At 34.8% G+C, this 21,693-nt stretch overlaps 1 pseudogene; it reads right to left on the bottom strand.

The window, feature by feature from the left end:
* Positions 1 to 6,965: 6,965 nt before the first annotated feature.
* LOC149240303 (mitogen-activated protein kinase homolog D5-like) lies at positions 6,966 to 21,693 on the bottom strand (annotated as a pseudogene).

Raw genomic sequence — 21,693 nt, 5'->3', positions numbered from 1 at the left:
AAGAGCTCTTGGAAATTATGACATTGATTTAGATATAATTGGGGAAATTTTTAAATTTTTTGAAAGCCTCTACTTAAGACCTTTAGAAACTAACAAATTATTAACAAATTTATATTGAAATTCTTCTAGCTACCAACATACACAATTCTCATGTTAAGCACAATCAACATGTTCTTAAAATACAATAGTACATTGTTACAAATGGCCTCAAATTTATTTCATAAAAAAATTAGGTATGGAGGTTAGCCCACCTTATTTTAAGGTTGAGGGTAAAAAAATAAATTTAGCCCACCTTATTTTAAGGGGAGGGTAAAAATAAAAAAATTAGTGCACCTCATTTTGAGGAAGAGGGTAAAAAAAAATTAGCCCTTGAAATTATGAGTTATAGCCTTCCATATACTGCTCCTTCCATCTTCCAAGTTTGCATCTGTTTAGTGATAATCATATATGAGGGATGTTTGCAAAGTTGTACAATCTGAATAGTGGTATAGGGTTGTTCGCAAAGTAGTGAAATTTGCATTAATATGTCAAGGATAAATGTACAATGGTACAGGTAAGTCTGTGTTTTAATGGATTTTTGGTATATATAATTATTAATTTTCTAATATATACTTGCCATTTTCAAATATTATTTAGATAATATATTTTTTGAATTTTCAATCACATTAAAATAATTGATGTTTGATTATTTCTTTTTACTTCCACCCATCGTTAGTGAAATTTGAATTAATATGTCAAGGATAAACATGCAATGGTACAGGTAAGTATGTGTTTTAATGGTTTTTTGGTTTATATAATTATTAATTTTCTGATATATACTTGCCATTTTCAAATATTATTTAGATAATAGATTTTTTGAATTTTCAATCCCATTAAAATAATTGATGTTTGATTCTTGCTTTTTAGCTTCCAACCATTGTTAAGTCAATAGCTGTGAAAAATTTAAAAATCTTTATTCCAAAAAAGTAATCCCTTACAATCCAAAATCAATACAACCCAAATTCCATCATTTATTTTGTTACTTACCCTTTAACAATGTAGACTTTGAAACAGGAACTGTAAACTCAAAATGAGAACTCTGCCCCAAAACCCCGAAAAAACATGAAAAACAGTGCTAAAAACAAAGAGTGTGTATATTAGAATAATGGTTTTTTTTGGGTCAATTTTGAACATGTTTTTAAAATAGCAGTGAGAAGGATTTTTTTGTACAAAAATTGTGCAAAAATCAACCTGAAAATGAAATGTGCTAATAATGGAACGATGAATTTTTTTTAGGGTCAATTTCAAACATTTTAAAAAAATGCCAGTAAAACCGATTTTTTATGTGCAAAAATTGTGCAAAAAAAGCCCTCAAAACTAAAAGTGTTTTTTAGGTAAATTTTCAACATTTTAAAATAATGGTGTAAAATATTTTGTTATGACCCCGAAAAACATTAAAATTTCAAAAAAAATAATGAAAACATAAAATTAAAAATTAAAACAATGAAAAAAACACAAAAAAAAGTTTTGAAAAATACCACAATGTAAATAAAAATATATATTAAAAACAAAACAAAACCAAACAAAACAAAATTAACCTATAAAATATAAGAATTTAAAAAATGAAAAAAAATTAAAGAAATAAATATTAAGAAAAAACATATTTTCAAGAAAATAATATTTTTTTAATGTGGTAAACCATAAAAAAAATTTGGGAAAAAAAAATAGAAAATACTCTAAAATTAAGTATAAATAGAAAATTTTTAAAAAGTATTAAGAGAAACTAAAAAAAATTAAAAACAAACTAAATTAAAAAATAATAATAAAAAAAATTAAAAACTACAAAAATTAAGATTAAAAAAAATTTCAAAAAACCCTAAAAAAACATAAATATGTTGAAATTAAAAATAAAATAAAAACTCGAAAAACAATTAAAAAAAAAATCTAATTAAAAAATAAAATAAAATAAACATTTAAAATTAAAAAAAACAAACAAACAAACAAACAATATTTTTTGATTTTAAAAAAAAAAAAAAAAACATTTCAAATTTTATATTAAAAAATTTAAAATTTGAATTTGACAATGGTTTAAAATTTGGAATTAAAAAAAAAATAAAAACAAAAAAACATTAAAATTAAAAAAAGCTAAATATATTTTTGATATTTTTCTAAAATAACATTTTAAATATATATATTTTACAAATATATATAAAATTGAAAAAACATTTTATATATATATATACAATAAACATATTTAACAAAATTTATTTTTTATTAAAAAAAAAAACAATTTTATCGGCCATCACCCCCATGAGCAGTTGGGCGGTGGTTATTTGATCCGGAGAATCGAATAGCCACTTCCCGGCCGCCCCCATGGTATCCGAGTGGTGGCTATCCGATTCTGTGAATCAGATAACCACCACCTGTCCACCCCCATAAGCGGTTGAGTGCTAGCTATCTAATTCCAAGAATCGGATAGTCACCGCCCAACCGCCCGTGAGGGTGGCCCAGAAGTGGCTATTCGATTATCGGAATCAAATAGCCATCGCCTGGCCAGTTGTGGGGGTGGTGACCCATAAAATTGTTTTTTTTAAATAAAAAATAAATTTTGTTTTTTTAAATGCAATAAACATATTTAACAAAAAAAAAATTCTATTTAAAAAAAACAATTTTATCGGCCATCGCCCCCATGAACGGCCGGGTGGTGGCTATTTGATTCCGAGAATCGAATAGCCACTTTCTGGCCACCCCCACGAGCGGTTGGGTGGTGCAGCCGCCTGTGGGAGTGGTCGGGTGGTGGTTATCTGATTCTCAGAATCGGATAGCCATCGCTTGGCCACCCCGGAACGGCAACCGAGAGATGGCTATCCAATTCTGAAAATCAGATAACCACCACCCAGTCACCCGGCCACCCCCACAGGCAGCTGAGTGGTGGCTATCCGATTCCGAGAATCGGATAGCAACTACCCAACCGCCCGTGGGGGTGGCTGGGAAGTGGCTATTCGATTCTCGGAATCAAATAGCCATCAGGCCGCTCGTGGGGGCGGTGGTCCATAAAATTGTTTTTTTTAAATAAATTTTCTTGTTTTTTTTAAATATAATAAACATATTCAACAAAATTTATTTTTTATTTAAAAAAATAATTTTATCGGCCACTGCCCCCACGAGCAGCCGGGCGGTGGCTATTTGATTCCAAGAATCGAATAGCCACTTCCCAGCCACCCCACGGGCAATTGGGTGGTGGCTATCCGATTCTCGGAATCGAATAGCCACCACTCAGCCGCTTGTGGGGGTGGCCAGGTGGTGGTTATCTGATTATCAGAATCAGATAGCCACCGCTCGACTGCCAATGGGAATCAGATAGCCACTGCTCGGCCACCCCCACGGGTGGCTGAGCAGTGACTATCCGATTCTGAGAATCAGATAACTACCACCTGGTCACCCCCATAGGTGGCTTAGTAGTGGCTATCCAGTTTCAAGAATCGGATAGCCACCGCCCAATTGCCCGTGGGGGTCGCCGAGAAATGGCTATTTGATTCTCGGAATCAAGTAATCACCACCTAGCAGCTCGTGGGGGCGGTGGCCGATAAAATTGGTTTTTTTAAATAAAATATCAATTTTGTTAAATATGTTTATTGTATTTAAAAAAAACAAAATTTAATTTTTATTTTAAAAAACAATTTTATCGGCCACCGCCCCCATGAGCAGCCGAGCAGTGGCTATTTGATTCCGAGAATCGAATAGCCACTTCTCGGCCACTCCCATGGGTGGTTGGGCTGTGGCTATCCGATTCCGAGAATTGGATAGCCACCACTTAGCCGCTTGTGGGGGTGGCCGGGTGGTGGTTATCTGATTCTCGGAATTGGATAGTCACTGCTCCGCTATCCGATTATGAGAATCGGATATCCACCTCAAGGGTGGTTAGGGCATGGTTATCCAATTCCGAAAATCGGATAGCCACCGCCTGACTGCCGGTGGGGGTGGTTATCCGATTTTCGGAATCGAATAACCATCGCCCAACCGCCAATGGGGTGGCTATTCGATTCCGAGAATCGAATAGCCATCACCCGGATGCCCGTAGGAGTGGCTATCTGATTCTCGGAATCGAATAGTCATCGCCTGGTTGCCCATGGGGGTGGCTATCCGATTCTCAGAATCAGATAGCCACTGTCTAGCCACCCGTGGGGGTGGCTGGGCAATGGCTATCTAATTCTCATAATTAGATGGCCACCGCTTGGTCGCCCGTGGACGGGGCTAGGTGGTGGTTATCCGATTCGGAGAATCGGATGGATAGCCACTCCCACGGGAAGTCGGGCGGTGGTTATTCGATTGCGAGAATCGGATAGCCACCGCCTGACTACCCATTGGGGTGGTTATCCGATTCTCGGAATCGGAGAGCCACCGCCTGGCCGGTGATGGAGCTGCGTGCAAATATATTTTTTAAAATTTTAATCGTAAATATATGCTTTTTAAAGCTTTAAATGTTTTTTATTTTTAAAAAATTGAAAATATATGTTTTTTTTAATGGTTTTTTTTTTTTTTAAATCATATATATTTTTTTTAAATTTAGAATGTTTTTAAGTTTATATATATTAAATTTTAATTGTTTTTTAGATTTTTTTTTTTTAATTTTTAATTTGAGTATATTTTTTTTTTTTTTTTAATGTTTTTAATCATTTTAATAGTTTTTAGATTTTTATTGGCTTCTTTTTTTTTTTTTTTATCTAGTTTATTTTTTATTTGTTTTGGTAGTTTTTTGTTAATTCTTTTTAAAATTTTCTTTTTTTAGTTATTTAATTATATATATATATATATATATATATATATATATATATATATATATATTGCCAAACTTTTTTTTATGGTTTACACACACATATATACATTATATGTTTTTTTTGTCATATATCTATATATATATATATATATATATATATATATAAATAAAAAAATTGACATGAAAAATTTAAAGTGTCAAGATTTGTTAAACTTAGAAAATAATTATTTACATTTCATATATTAGAAATTTTAAAGTCAAAAAATAGGTCTTTTAAAAAAAGGGTCTGATGTAGAATCAACATTTTTTTAAATCAACATGGATATTACTAACATTATGAAACGTAATGTACATAAAAAAATTTAAAGTGCTAAAAACTATGCTCTAAAAAAATATATATGTGTTATGCATCCCCCTTTTCAAAATCTGGTCATTCTTTTGCTATCTCTACGAAATGGGTAAAAATATCAGTTCCCATTTCAAAGTTTACATTGTTCTTTATCTTCAATGTACACTATGTAAATTAAGTTTCTACAGAAAAATGATAAAATAGTTGTTACTATTTGAATAGCAAGGTGCTAACAGTTTGAAAAACTCTACCTGAAGAATGTTTGCTAGAAGACACTCTAATAAAAATCAAATTTTGCTAAAATCGTTTAAATTTTATTGATTACATTTCTACTAGGAATTGATAAAGTAGTTGTTGTTATTCTTGGAAATGATAAAGTAGTTGTTACTATTTGAATGCCAAGGTGCTGACAATTTGAAAAAACTCTACCATAAGAATGTTTGCTAGAAGACATTATTAAAAATCAAATTTTGCTAAAATTGTTTAAATATTATCATTACGTTTCTACTATGAATTGATAAAGTAGTAGTTGTTATTCTTGGAATAGTAAGGTGCTCGTCATTTGAAAAATTCACTTGGAACACAATTGAATGGATATTTGAAGACATATTATTAAAAAAAATAGATATATTTAAAATAGATGTATTATCAAAACAAGGACTTTGAGTGGATGTCTAAAGACATCTTATTAAAAAAAATTAACGAGATATATTTAAAATATATGCATTATCATAACAAGGACTGTCATACAAATTTTCAAGATTGAAATGAAAAAGGTTATATTAAAATGAGAATTTAAAAAACTGAATAATAAATTGAAAACTGTTTACTTCAAATAAATTTCATTAGCAAAATGAAGATGGAGGAGATATTTTGAGTCATTTTATATGCATAGATGCAGTGAAACTTTTATTTACTGGGAATCCATAGACATCAACAATGATTGACATCCTATTCATATTTATGGTAGCCACGAAGACAAGAGAGATTTAACATTTTGAAGACATTAAAAAATTACATGTGGTGTGTGTGTGTTAGTTACAAATCTATTAGGTTTCTCGAGAGATTAACTAGCATTTGCATGAGATGTTGCAAAGGAAACGTAGTAAGTATTTCCAATAACACTTACATATGTGTTTGGCTTTTGCACAAGTTGCTGAATTCTAATCTCTTATTCCAGTAATTAATTTTTCATTTTCGTTTCTAGTATATCACTTGTTCCATTCATGCTCGCCCATAGTCTTCCATCATGCGTTGGAAATGCTCCTTGTAAAACATAATATTTGATTTAGAGTGCAATGGAGAAAAAAATATTGTCGATAAACTAGATAATCAAAAGCTAAAAATCCAAAACTGACGAGATTGGGGAAGAAAGCAAGAATTTATTTTATTCATATTAGTACACAACAACCAGAGGTCCAAGTTCATCACTTATCTGAAAGGAGAATTTGAAAAAATACCATATTGAGAATATATAGTGGCAAACTACCAGACTCAACTTTTCTTCACTTACATTCTAACAAAAATTATCTTCATACAACCCCTTGAAGTTTTAAGATAAATAAGAATAATCATAATACAGTTTTACCATTGCGTTCAGGTCTATGACTCATACATGCACAATGTATCCCACCAAGTTGTAGCATATGAGGTTGACATACTCCAATATAAATTCTTTACACCCCTTCAATCATTATCTCCCTTACAACTTTCCTTGGACTCAAATGTGGTTTTAATACACATATTTACATTGCTCCCAAAACTCAATAAATATTTATAACACTATGACTGCTACAAATAAGAAAATAACCCAGCGTTCAATTTTCAAAGTTGTAACCACTGTCAGCACAAAATGTTACTTTATTGTGCATACCTTGGATTAAAAACCACAGCCTCTCTATAGATCAACTCTTTCATCTCATCCTTTGTTAAGGTGTGGTACTCAAGATCAAAGCTAAATGACATGGCACAAGTGGGTTCATCACTGTTATCATGTAGATTTGCCACGTATGGGTGGGAAAGTGCCTCTTCCACTATTCCAAAACTAGCAAACATATTTCTTTAACAAATTGGACCTAGAAAATCAGTTGTACTCCCATCCAAAAGAACAAACAACTTTCATTGCCATAGAAAATAATAGCAACTAAAATTTTTCTTCAAAGGATATCAAAAGAAGATATTCATATAACTCTGTTAGAATTGGATCTACATTACCAGTGCTGGGAAACTGTGCTCATGTGCTAGCTTTTGGCCTCGATTTAAATGGTATAATTTAAACGGGTGTTTTCTTAGAGACAACTGCTAAAAGTTGCATGGGTTTAAATCGGTAGAACTTAAATCTATACAATAGGGCCTTCTCGAGTGTACATATTTTTTTCTTCTTATTTTAAGGTCACAACCATGCTAGACACGAAAATGGTGTTGTAAAACATAATATTTGATTTCAAGTGCAATGGAGTAAAAACTATTATAGATAAATCAAACAATTAAAAGCTGAAAATCCAAAACAGACAAGATTGGGGAAGAAAGTAGGAATTTATTTTATTCATATCAGTACACAATAGCCAAAGGTCTAAGTTCATCACTTATGTGAAAGGAGAATTTGACAAAATACCATATTGACAATACGTAGTGGCAAACTGCCATACTTAACTTTTCTTCACTTATATTCTAACAAAAATTATCTTCATACAACCCCTTGAAGTTTGAGGATAAAGAAAAATACAACATAATATAGTTTTATCGTAGTGTTTAGGTCTGTGACTCATACATGCACAATGCATCTCACCAAGTTGTAACATATCATGTTGACATACTCCAATATAAATGCTCTACACCCCTTCAATCGTTATCTCCCTTACAACTTGCCTCGGACTCTAATGTGCTTTTAATACACATATTTACATTTCTCCCTAAACTCAATAAAGATTTATAACATTATGACTGCTACAAACAAGAACATAGTCTAGATTTCAATTTTCAAAGTTGTAACCATTGTCAACACAAAATGCTACTTTATTGTGCATACCAAGGATTAAAAACCATAGTCTCTCCATAGATCAACTCTTTGATCTGATCCGCTGTTAAGGTGTGCTGCTCAAAATCAAAGCTGAATGGTATGGCACAAGTGGGTTCATCATTAATATCATGTAGATTTTCCAGGCATGGATGGGAAGTGCCTCTTCCACTATTCCAAAAACAAAAAACATATTTGTTTAACCAACTGGACCTATAAAATCAATTGTACTCCCATCCAAAAGAACAAACAACTTTCATTGTCATAAAAAAAAAAAAGTAGCTAAATTTTTTTTGCAAAGGATATCAAAATATGATATTCATCTATTTTTGTCAGAATTGGCTTTGCATTACCATGTGCTAGGAAACTTTTACCAGTTTCTTAGATTTAAATGGGTAGAACTTAAATCTATAGAATAGGGCCTTCTTGAGTGGACAATTTTTTCTTCTTCTTATTTTAAGGTCACAAGCAAGCCAAACACCAAATTGGTGTATAATACCCCCTTGTTTGTGGGACAAGGAACAAAAATTGATCTCGATACTAGATGTCAAATATTGTGACATAAACAGCCATAATCCAAAAAGGATTACTCCAACTTATACAAGGATGAATTAAAAAGTTCTGCTTTAGCAAACCAATAAAGTAATGACTAGTCAACGAGAAAAAGAGGTAATGTTGTGCACCTGTGATCCTCTGATTTGGATCAAATGCCAGCATTCTTTCACAAAGATAAATTGATAATGCATGAACATGAGGGAATTTTTGAGTAAATGACTGCCTTGGATACTGTGGCAGTTGCCCAATAAATCTTCTTAGCATTATCACTTCGAACAAATCCAAGGTCAACCTAAGTTGGAGTTCGAATCAACTACAAAGGCATTAAATTCTTTCTCACCGCACTGGCATTATATTTAAATTATAAACATAACTTCAACCATTCAACCAAAATTGTAAAATGTCTTTATGTCCTTTAACCAGAGACAAGATATGAACAAGAAGCATGGCTCAAACTTCAATAGTATTAAAAGTATACAACCATTATACATGGCAAGCCAGAGTAGGAAAATATTACAATCTATGGCCTCTACCTATATCAATAAACACAACTGATGCATATGATCCCTTCCAGTGAATAAGGGTTGTTTGTTCATCAATTCCATGAAAATACAACCTACTAACCATACATCAATGGCTATAGTATAATCCGATGAATTTAAGAGCAATTTTGGATCTCGATACCATCTAGTAACCACATATTCAATCATGAAATCAATTTCACAAGTAATCTGAGCCAGACCAAAATCACATATCTTTAGGTCACAATTTGCATTCAATAGAAGATTGTTTGGCTTCAAGTCCCTATGAAGGGCATTTTCAAAATGTATATATTTCAATCCTCACAAAATCTAATACAGAAAGTGTTGTAATAAACAATCCACGTACAAAAATTAGCCTATAACAAACAGTAGTCGAAGGACCTCATTCATATAAACTATGGCACAAAAATGCATATTAGAATGTAACCAAGAAAGAACAATTCCTACATTTTTTCAAGCATCAACTTCTAAGGATGTTTCTGAATGAAACCCTACTCTGCAGGTGGTGGGAGGTCAAACTCATGCACTTGATAGGAAACTTATCAATCATTATAAGCTTGTATTTCAATACTACATGATAGACAAAGAAAGAAGGGTTGCCATGGAAACTTGTATTGATTTAGTTCCCTAGAAGTTGTCTGAGTCTCTAACCTCCATGAGAAATCAACCATAAACAACCATAATCCACAAAGGATTAGTCGAAATTATACAAGGATGAATTAAAAAGTTCTACTTTAGCAAACGAATAAAGAAATGACTAGTCAACGAGAAAAAGAGGTAATGTTGTGCACCCGTGATCATCTGATTTGGATCAAATGTCAACATTCTTTCACAAAGATGAATTTCTAATGCATGCACATGAGGGGATTTTTGAGTAAATGACTGCCTTGGATACTATGGCAGTTGCCGAATAAATATTCTAGCATTATCACTCTGAACAAATCCAAGGTTAGCCTCAGTTGGCGTGCCAATTAACTGCAAAGACCATAAATGCTTTCTCACCACACTAACATTATATTTAAATTATAGCCATATCTTCAACCATTCAACAAAAACTATAAAATGCCTCTATGTCCTTTAACCAGAGACAAGATATGAACAAGAAGCGTAGCTCAAACATCTATAGGCTTAAAAGCATAAAACCATTATACAGGGCAAGCCGCAGTAGGAAAATATTACAAGCTGTGGCCTTTACCTCTATCATTAAATGCAATTGATGCACATGATCCCTTCCAAGGAATAAGGGTTGTCTATTCATCAATTCCATGAAAATACAACATATTCACTAGACATCAATGGCTGCAGTATAATCTTATGAAATAGGAGCAATTATGGAGCTCTATACCATCTAGTAACCACATATTCGATCATGAAATCAGTTTCAGAAGTAATTCGAGCCAGACCAAAATCACATATCTTCATATCACAATTTGCATTCTGTACACGATTGTTGGGCTTCAAGTCCCTATGAAGGACATTTGCAGAATGTATATATTTCAATCCTCACAAATCTGATACAAAAAGTACTACAATAGACAATCCACATGCAAACATTAGCCTCTAACAAAAAATATTTGAAGGACCTCATTCATATAAACTATGGCACAAAAATGCATACTAGAACGTAATACCAAGAAACAACAATTCCTGCCTTTTTTCAAGCATCAACTTCTAAGGATGTTTCTAAACAAAACCCCACTTTGCGGGTGGTGGGAGGCCAAACTCATGCACTTGATAGGAAACTTATCAATCATTATAATCTTGTATTTCAATACTACAGGACAGATGAGGAAAGAAGGGTTGCCATGGAAACTTGTATTGATGTAGTTCCCTAGAATATGTCTGAGTCTCTAACCTTCATGAGAAATCAACCATAAACAACCAGTCAACGAGGAAAAGAGGTAATGTTGTGCACCTCTGATCCTTTGATTTGGATCAAATGTCAACATTATTTCATAAAGATAAATTACTAATGCATGCACATGAGGGAATTTTTGAGTAAATTACTGCCTTCTATATTGTGGCAGTTGCCGAGTAAATCTTCTAGCATTATCACTCTGAACAAATCCAAGGTTAGCCTCAGTTGTCATGCCAATCAACTGCAAAGACAATAAATTCTTCCTCATCACACTGGAATTATATTTAAATTATCGCCATATCTTCAACCATTCAACCAAAACTGTAAAATGTCTCTATTTCCTTTAACCAGAGACAAGATATGAACAAGAAGAGTGGCTCAAAGTTCAATAGGCTTAAGAGCATACAACCATTAGATAGCACAAGCCGCAGTAGGAAATTATTACAAGCTATATCCTTTACATCTATCAATAAACGCAACTGATGCACATGATCCCTTCGAGGGAATAAGGGTCGTCTCTTCATCAATTCCATGAAAATACAACCTATTGACCCGACATCAATGGCTACACTATAATCTGATGAATTCAACAAAAATTCTGGAGCTCTATATCATCTGGTAACCACATATTCGGTCATGAAATAGGTTTAAGAAGTAATCTGAGCCAGACCAAAATCACATATCTTCATATCAAAATTTTCATTCAGTGGAAGATTGATGGGCTTCAAGTCCCTATGAAGGACATTTGCGGAGTGTATATATTTCAATCCTTGCAAAATCTGGTACAGAAACTACTGCAATAGACAATCCATGTACAAACATTAACCTCTAACAAACAATATTTGAAGGACCTCATTCATATAAACTATGGCACACAAACACCTACTAGAATGTAATACCAAGAAATAACAATTCCTGCCTTTCTTCAAGCATCAACTTCTAAGGATGTTTCTAAACAAAACCCCACTTTGCAGGTGGTGGGAGGTCAAACTCATGCACTTGATAGGAAACTTATCAATCATCATAAGCTTTTATTTCAATACTACAGGATAGATGAAGAAATAAGGGTTGCCATGGAAACTTGTAATGATGTAGTTCCCTAGAAGTTGTCTGAGTCTCTAACCTCCACGAGAAATCAACATTTATCTTTAAATAAGTTGCATGCTAATTTTCCTGAGATGGCCAATGACAATGACAAGTCCCCAAGATTGGACAATTTCTCTTGTGAGTTGTGTAAATCCTAGGTGTTATGTTTTCTATGTGAAAAGGGAAAAAGGGAGCCGAGATGAGATGAGTGCAAGAAAATGCTAGATAAACGAATGGAATACCATGGTGGAGGTGTCGAATGAGACATTTCCTACACAAAAACCCTATCTGGCAACAACAAGCAGGAAACTTGCAAAACAAGAGGGCCAATCATATACAAGGCAAGAAGTCTGGTCTAGAGTGCATCAACTATAGGACCATCAAGCTCATAAAAGGTATTAAGAATTGCAAATTGGGCTTCTAGGGTGGCATGCACTGCACTTCTGAGAAAATGAAACATGTAATTGGAGGAGTCTATGAGTTGCAATCATTCGGGCAGATCTTTTATATGCAATTGGGGCATTCCAGGAGTGCAGGGGATTATTTGATCCATTTACCCATTTGTGAAGCAATTTTCATCTGCAGAAGAAAGTAATATGATACAAAGTAAGCTCTCTCTTTGTAATCTAGAGGGGGTTAGAAATTAGAACCCAAAATCAATGCAGTGAAAAAACAATGCAGGTGGTGGGAGGTGAAACTCATGCACTTGGTAGGAAACTTATCAATCATTATAAGCTTGTATTTCAATACTACAGGATAGATTAAGAAATAATGGTTGCCATGGAAACTTGTATTGATGTAGTTCCTTAGAAGTTTTATGAGTCTCTAACCTCCATGAGAAATCAACCTTTAACTTTAAATGAGTTTCCTGCTAATTTTCCTGAGATGGCCAATGATAATGACAACTCCCCAAGATTGACAATTTCCCTTGTGAGTTGTATAAAACATGTGTGTTTTGTTTTGTATGTGAAAAGGGAAAATGGGGAACTGAGATGAGATGAATGAAATAAAGTGCCAGATAAATGAATGGAATACCATGGTGGAGGTGTCGTATGAACACCATGGTGGAGGTTTCGTAGAATACCATGGTGGAGGTGTCGAATGAGACATTTCCTTATTCTAGTAATTAATTTTGCATTTTCATTTCTAGTATATCACTTGTTCCATTCATGCTCACCCATATTCTTCCATCATGGGTTGGAAATGCTCCTTGTAAAACATCATATTTGATTTCCAGTGCAATGGAGAAAAAAATATAGTAGATAAATCAGACAATCAAAAGCTAAAAATCCAAAACCGCCGAGATTGGGGAAGAAAGCAAGAATTTATTTTATTCATATCAGTACACAATAGCCAAAGGTCCAATTTCATCACTTATCTGAAAGCAGAATTTGAAAAAATACCATATTGAGCATGTTAGTGCCTAAATCTACCTCAGGCTGAAGGAAGGCAGGTCTAGGGTAACATTAAACTACGCTTAACCTGGTAGCTAGCCCTACTAGGTTTGGAGAGGGCTCTCTCCTTGTCCATCTCAATTAAAATATGGAAACTAGGGCTTGAGATGACTGAAAGTAAATGTTGATTTTAGGAGGGCATATGAAGCTATGAATCTTATTCAAACAGTGAAAACATTGAAAAATAAATGAACTCCAAGGACAACGCACTATAAATCTAGTGTATTCTGTCTATTCACCTTGATTCATTTAGTTAGAAGAAAGAGAGAGATGTGGATACATATAAACATTAGAAAAAATCATTACAAAGAAGAAACAATACACAAAACTCACTATCACAAGAATCCCACAAAAATCGCTGTGAAACCTGGTTTTATTCCTTGCCAACTGCCAATACAAAATTTTCAGTGAGTCCAACACTTCTGCCAAAGTCCAACCTTTACAAATGAATAAAAAATTACATGATATAGGCAAGAAAACTACTCAAGCTAGCTATCAGGGTCGAATCCATGAGAAAAGGGGTGGTTTCAACCATATCTAAACTAAGAACAGGAATATAGGTAGTGGAACAACTTGCCTCTAAAACCAAGGAAACCAATTCATTCAGTTCAAAACCACCTTTGACTTGATGTATCTACCCTATTAAGTGTTTTAAATCCATAATTACATCAAATTACATCATTCACCATGATAATTTCACCAAGAGGGCAAGAAAAAGTCAACTGCAGAGAAAACTAGGCGAAATCTGGAAAAACAGGCAAAACTGGCAAAATTCCTCCTATGTGCAGCGCCACTGATCCTATGCGCAATGCTTTTTCTAGGCCACTTTTGGAAGGCTTCCCGAAGTCCAAATCAAGTGCACGATAGCTCATTGGAAAACTTGGCGAGTCTAATTTTTGGAACAACTTGAATTTCTAAATTTTGAGTCAATTTACCCCTACAAAAATTGAATCTCCTAAGACTGCTTCTTGTGTGGCAAAAAAGTGGCAAAGAGGGCACTTTTTGGGTGTTTTTGCCATTTTGGAGACCTAGAACTTGTCCAAAATTCTCAGCGATTTCTGAGCATGCATAGTTTTCCCTGCTGATTCCAAAAATATAAAATTTTTTGCTAATGGATTGCCCCAACAAAAGCACAGCGCCATCTGCTGAAAAAACCTATTTTTTGCATTAAAAATTTCAAAAATGACAAAAAAATGCTCCAAATTTCTTGAAATTTGGCATGAGTGATCCTTGTTAGGTGCTTTGCTGGGCCAATGATGCTTCAACCAAAATCTTGAGCTTAGATTGCTCTTTTTTGCTCCTTAAAGCTCTTTTTAGCTTAACCTTTAACCTCTTCATCCTTGTTTTGCAAATTTTGTTCCGGGTTAGGTAGTGATAAGCCATATGGTGCAACATTTTCTTCTCTTTGTTGGCTTTCTCAAGCATCTTTTCTAGGTGAATGTTTTCCCTCTCCAACCATGATTCCCGGTCATCCTCAATTTCTTTCTCAAGGGAGGTCATCTTGATCTTTCTCTTCTTTGCCATTTGTCTATTCTCCCTAATCATTTGCAGCTCCATAATAGTTTGTTTATCTATCAGATACTTTTTTTCCTGTTCAAGAAAATTGATGATCCATTTGGCTCTCTCAAGATCAAGAGATAAGGCTTGTATTTCAACCTCCTTCTCTTTGATAATCATGTGTTTGAGTTTTGAGCTTTTAGAGCCCAAATCAGTGACATCCTCCTCAATCAAAACAAAATCCCTATCTTTCCCTTTAGTAGGGACCTCCTCATGCATCCTTTGCTTCCCTTTGTCTTTGCTCTTTGATTGTTTACCAACCTATATAGCTGGAGAAGAAGGAAAAGCCCCTTTCACCGCCAGTGAAGGTAACATTTGCCTGTGGTCTAATGAAGAAAACGAGACCCCTTCCACCCCTAGTGAAGATAGTACTCACCTAGAAGCAGCAAAAAGCCTCTTGGTGTCTCTCTCATAGGTGACAAATACTAGCACATCTGTAGTTTCAGTCTCATGAACACTTGGTTGTCCTGATGGCCCTCCTTCCTCTTGAGGCACTGATGGAATCACCTGAGGGCCTTTGAAAATCTCATGGGCAATGAAGGTATCCCATGGTATGTTCAGCAAGCTTAGCTGATGCAAGACAACAATTTTAATTAGGGAGAAGTCGTAAATGTTGTTGAATTGCTGAGGAAAAGGTTTCCTTTGCACATAGAGAGCCATATTCTCAATATTCTTGCATATAAATTATGGAAGGTTCATCATCCTCACTCTTGTGAAGTGCATCAACAATCTGACATGATATGTATATAGGCAGGAAAAGCTTCCTTCACAGGTGAAATACTTGATGATGAGTTTCATCAGAGGAGCATAAATGTTCTGCAAGTATTTGAAAGGAAAAACCCTGCTGATTTGCCTGTGATATCCAGCCTTCATGTAAGGCTCATAAATCTCTCTGCCCACATGTTGCCCCTTATTCCATTGTTCATCTACATTAGGGATGCCTGCTACTGTTGTAATAGTTTCAGGTGTCAAGATGAAAGAGACACCAGCGAGGTTCACCTGGCCATTGTGAAGATGAAGAACAAACAACCTAGCAAGCTCATGATGATATTTCACCCTCTCTACCATTTCATAAAACTGATAACAAGACTGATGTTTGAAGCAAGTTACAACAAGAGTGCAAGCAAGTAATTCTGTGAGAGTAGTGGGGTCCTCCTAGATGATTTTCCCCCTTTGTGTGGCTTTCTTGGTACATGAGCTTCTCTAGAAGAATCACTGAGAGTTTCCTCTTCCCTCTCATAGTCTGAATCTGTCTCCATGCTTATGAATTTGGGGTGAAAGTAGATGAGTATGAAGAGATTTTGAAATATGAGGTGAAAGGGTTTCTTTTAGGGAATGAGTGGAGTGAATGGTAGTATGAATGTGAAATGAGGGGTTCGATAATGAATTGAATGTAGTGAAGGAATAACATGTGGGAATTAGGGTTTGGGAACAGGGTATAGGGCTAGGGTTTGGGAATAATATGTAGAAGGGTTTATATGTGGAGGCTTAGAGTTTAGTGAAAATAGATTAAGGGAATGGGGTTTAGGGAAAATAGTTTAAGGGAATAAGGTTTAGGGAAAATAATTTAAGGGAATAGAAACAACAGAAAACAAGTACCCTTTGCAAATCTATGAGACAGTTTGGAGGATAGCTAGGGTTTAGTTTTTTGAGACATGAAAATCACCACAACTAATGAAAAACCCTTGCTAAACTAGATGAGAAGCTTTACTTACTTGACCAGAGGCCAATTAATAAATTTGAAGTGAATTTGGGTGGCTCGAATCATTTTGGAGCTCAGTGGACAGGTGCGCAGCGCCAAGAAACAGGTGTGCAATGCCATGTAGGTGTGCAGCGCCAGACCAAAATGCAGTGGAAAACTTGTAACAGGTGTGTAGCGCCAACAAGATTTTGGGATTTTTCATCTGTTTTTGCCCTCTTTTTTCAAAAACATGATTTTTATGCTTTTGGCTCTTTCAATTGCAACAATGAAGACTCAAACAAATGAATTGGCTTTTATATCCCTCTCTTTTAATTTTTCATTAACCATACCCACTTTTCTAATGTTTTGCTAGCTTTTTCACAAATGCCCTGTTTCACTTACATTTTGACTTTTCTTTTTGTTTGCAGGTGTGATTTTACATTGATTTTTTTTTTTTTGTAATGGCAGGAGTTGAATTTGTCACCAAGTCACCAGGAACAGCTATTGGAACACGTATTACATATAGAAACATTGAAATTACATGAAATTTGTACAATAACAGAAAAACTCTATTTTAACCCCAAAAGAGACTTTTGAGGTAAATATATATATATATATATATATATATATATATATATATATATATTGAGCATAACATAAGTAAATTTATGATTTTATGAACTTATTTATCCTCCTCATGTGCCTGTTGACATTTTTATTCAAATAGGATGACCATGATGAAAAACCCTAAGACCTAGTGAGGGCAAACCCTAAAACTAATTTTTATAATTGAAATGAAATAAGATGATAGTAAATGACTAAAAAAAATATGTAAACAGGTCAGCAGGTGAATGTCATGAGGGAAATTGACATGAAACCACTACCATCAGTTGATCCATGACCTAATGGAATGTAGCTGATCAGATGGGACAACTAATATGCATGAAAAAAGAGCAATTTGATCACTGATGGAAGTGTGAAGATACTAACACTAACATTGGCTCCAATGGGGATGGTAGCTCCTGGGAGGTGCTAAGAACCACAGATCTCTGGAAAATCATATAAGTGCCTTCATCCATTGGGCAATATGGAGTGAATAACTTCAAAACACCAAAATAAAAACCTTGACTCAAGACTCATAACTAAATTGACTCAACTGGGACTAGCGCAAACAATTGACACTAAATAATCAAAAAATGAAACCAGACATTCAGCTTTATAGCCTTCACTTCAGGCCCCAAGCTAAATGAATGCTGACAGTGCAAACTTTGCAATGAAAGAAAAAAAATGGTATGTACAATGATAAATGTGATAGTAGAAAACTTCTCAGAGATAGTAACGTTTCAGAAGTCAACCATTTACCAGCCCTCCTGGACAATCTTCCCCATTCATTTCTTTAAGTAGAAAAGCATTTTTCCCTCTATATGCAGCAATTCTATATGGCCCCTTCCACAGGTTCTCAAACTTGTTGTGCTTGCCTTTATCCTCATTTCTAACATCCCACCTTAGCACTATGTCTTCAATCTAAAATTTGTCTACCTTTGCCTTCCGATCATAAATCTTTTTAATTCTCTCTTGCATCCTGAAGGTATTCTAAAAAACTTCCTCTCTCATCTGTAAATGGATCATTTGGCTTATTCTCCGCTGAAAATGATCTTCCGCGTTGCCAGCTTCCTGTAGAAGTTTAACAATCGAGACTGCGAGAGATGTCGAGAACATTGTGTCAATACCATATACAATCTCGAACACAGACATTCCTAATGACTTCTTTTGGCTTACTCTATCTTCCCATAGTGCATTAACTGATTTTTTATGCTAGCTCTTCTTATTGGTTTCCAGCAGCTTTTTAATGATGTAGACCAATGATTTGTTTAAAGAAACAGCCAATCTGTTACCTTTCAGATAATATTCAGTAGAATGTCCCAAGGTAATTTTGTATTCGCTGCAAAAGTCAATCATCTTTTTGGACTTGAAAGTGGCTGCATTATCTGTGATAAGTTTGTTAGGACAGCCAAAACGTGACAAAATATTTGTTTCAAGAAATTGAATTATTACCGAGTCTGTAGCCTGCCGAGTGGGGATCGCCTCAATCCACTTTGTGAAATAATCTGTCGCTATTAAGATCCACTTGTGCTAAGCTGAAGATGTGGGATGAATCTCTCCAATAAAATCTAGGCCCCATTGCTGAAATGGTGCACTAACTTCAACTGGCTTGAGAGGTAGAGGCTGCAACTTTCTTCTTCCCTAAAAAATCTAGCATTCATGACAGCTTGTGACAGTTTTATAAACATCAGCAAACAAGGTAGGCCAATAGTACCCTGCTCTCAAAATTTTGTTAGCCATCATCTTCCAAAATAAGTGACCTCCACAGTCTCCCTTATGGAAATCACTCATGACCTATTGTGCTTCCTCTTCGGTAAAGAAATTTAACAAAATGCCTCCAGGATCCTTCCAATAAAGTGCATTATTCAAAATACAAAATCTAGCAGCCTTAAGTTTTAGAGTTCTACCTTTATTTTTAGCCATCCCCGATGGCGGGGAAAGGTGCTAAAGCACGTATACAATATCTAAATACCAAGGAGAATGGATAAAAATTTCAGATACTTGAATCAACGAGCTATCTTCGTCTTCTTTAGACATGGCTGCAATCAAATTTATGTCCAATGCATGTAAATTGGACTCGGTCATTAACTTTGCTAGACCCTGTCCCTTGATTAGCTTTGTTGGCTTTATCTCCAAGTCATATTCTAGCAATGCTACGATCCATTTTCCCCACCTTCCTTCCGGATCTGTTTATACCAAGACATCTTTGACTACTGCGTTAGGGACGTAAGCAAGGATATGAGAGTGCAGAATATATACCCTGAAATCTTTCAAAGCTTTCACCAAGGCAAAAGCTTGCTTCTCAATGATGTTATATTTCAAGGCTGCATCTCTTATTGTCGTACTGAAAAAGGCAATTGGTTTTTTTAGCTGATCTCTTTTTTGCATTAGAAATGCTGCCATAGTATGTTCAAAAGTGAATGAAAATAATATGAAATCTTGTGAATAATCCGAACTGATTAAAATCGAAGCTGAAGAAAGAGCCAAATTTACCAGGTTAAAAGACTTCATAGCTTCCTTAGTCCACTTGACCACACTATCCTTCTTCAACATATTTGTAATTTCCCTCAAGTGTTCAGCTAGATTAGGCACAAAACGACGTAAGAAGTTCATCTTACCGTTAAATGCTTGGATCTCTTTCTTATTATGAGGAAAATATATCTTCTGTATAGCTTCCACTCTAGCAGGATCAATGTGGATTCCTTCCTTTGATATTATGTGGCCGAGAAGCTTTCCCTCATCCATTGAAAACAAGCTCTTTTTGGGATTGAGTGATATTCCATATTTTCTGCAATGTTGAAAAACAATTTTCAGATGGTAAAGATGCTCTTCATCTGAATTTGAAAATATAGACAAATCATCAAGATACACTACTAAAAACACATCTTTTTCATTTGCGAAGGCGATGTCCATGGCACGCTGAAATGTTTCTCCAACATTCTTTAAACCGAACGACATCTTGGCATAGTGGAATGTCCCCCAAGGAGTGGTGAATGTTGTCTTGTCCCTGTCATCTTCATGGACCAAAATTTGATTGTAGCCGGAATATCCATCGAGCAGTGACATACGAGATGCTCCAACTACTCTCTGGAGAATGTGGTCCATTTTTGGCAATGGGTAGTTATCTTTCAATGACACTTTATTCAAATTTCTGAAATCTATGCACAATCTGATCTCACCTGTCTTCTTCCTCACAGGAACCAAATTGGAGATCCAATCTGAAAATATGATCGAAACAATTATACCAGCCTTGTACAATCGATTTACCTCCTTTTCTATTGATGGCAGCAACTTCGGATTTATCCTTCTCAACTTTTGGTGAAATGGCTTCTGATTTGGCTTAATTGGAATGATATGCTGAATTATACTTTTGTTGTACTCCTTTAAATCTGTATAGTCCCAGGCAAATACATCAGAAAATGAAGACAATAAACTAATGTATTTAGCTTTTACCTGAGGAGGTAATGCCTTTGACAACTTCACCATCTTTGGATTTTCTGTTGTTCCAATATTTACATCTTCAACACCCTTCTCAGTCAGCACTAAGCTTGGCTTTCAGGCTACATCATCTTGATCAAATAATTCCTCTAAAGGTATAAGGCCTTTAGGGATGAAATTATCTTTCAACTGTAAGACTTCCATCTGATTTACCTCTATTTCTGGTTCACCATCATCTTGCTCAACATCTATGGAAGTATCTTTATACTGGCCTTCATTTTGCAGAAAATCATCAATTTCTTTGTCATCTTGAAACACTTGCCAATATCTTAGATTATCAGGGACAACTGGGCAATGCTTCACATGAATTTCAAACTTATTGTTTGAATTCATTGGGATCTTTAAGTTACTTGCAGCTGTAGCAAGAGAATCTGCAATAACATTTTGTGTACGAGGGACACATGCCAAGGTATAATCTGAAAACAACCTCTAAATATTTAAAACTGCATTACGGTAACCCCTCATTCGTGGATGTTTGGCTTGGTATTCATCCTTGACTTGTTTGATTACTAATTCTGAGTCACCATAAACTGAAATTACCTTTGCATTCAACTTCTTGAGTATCTTCAACCCTACAATAAGTGCCTCATATTCGGCTTCGTTATTAGAACAATCGAAAGCCAATTTATATGAACAAATTCTTACATTTCTTGGGACCTTATTTTGTAGGAAAACAGGGTTGCGTACCCAAATCCCAATTCCAGCACCATCCTTACCTACTACTCCATCAAAATCCAT

The sequence above is a fragment of the Pinus tabuliformis genome, chromosome 8 (genome assembly GCF_031772625.1).
Source record: "Pinus tabuliformis cultivar Carrire ecotype Pingquan chromosome 8, CPIR1, whole genome shotgun sequence".
NCBI lineage: Eukaryota > Viridiplantae > Streptophyta > Pinopsida > Pinales > Pinaceae > Pinus > Pinus tabuliformis.
This window is presented reverse-complemented; position numbering and strand designations above follow the sequence as displayed.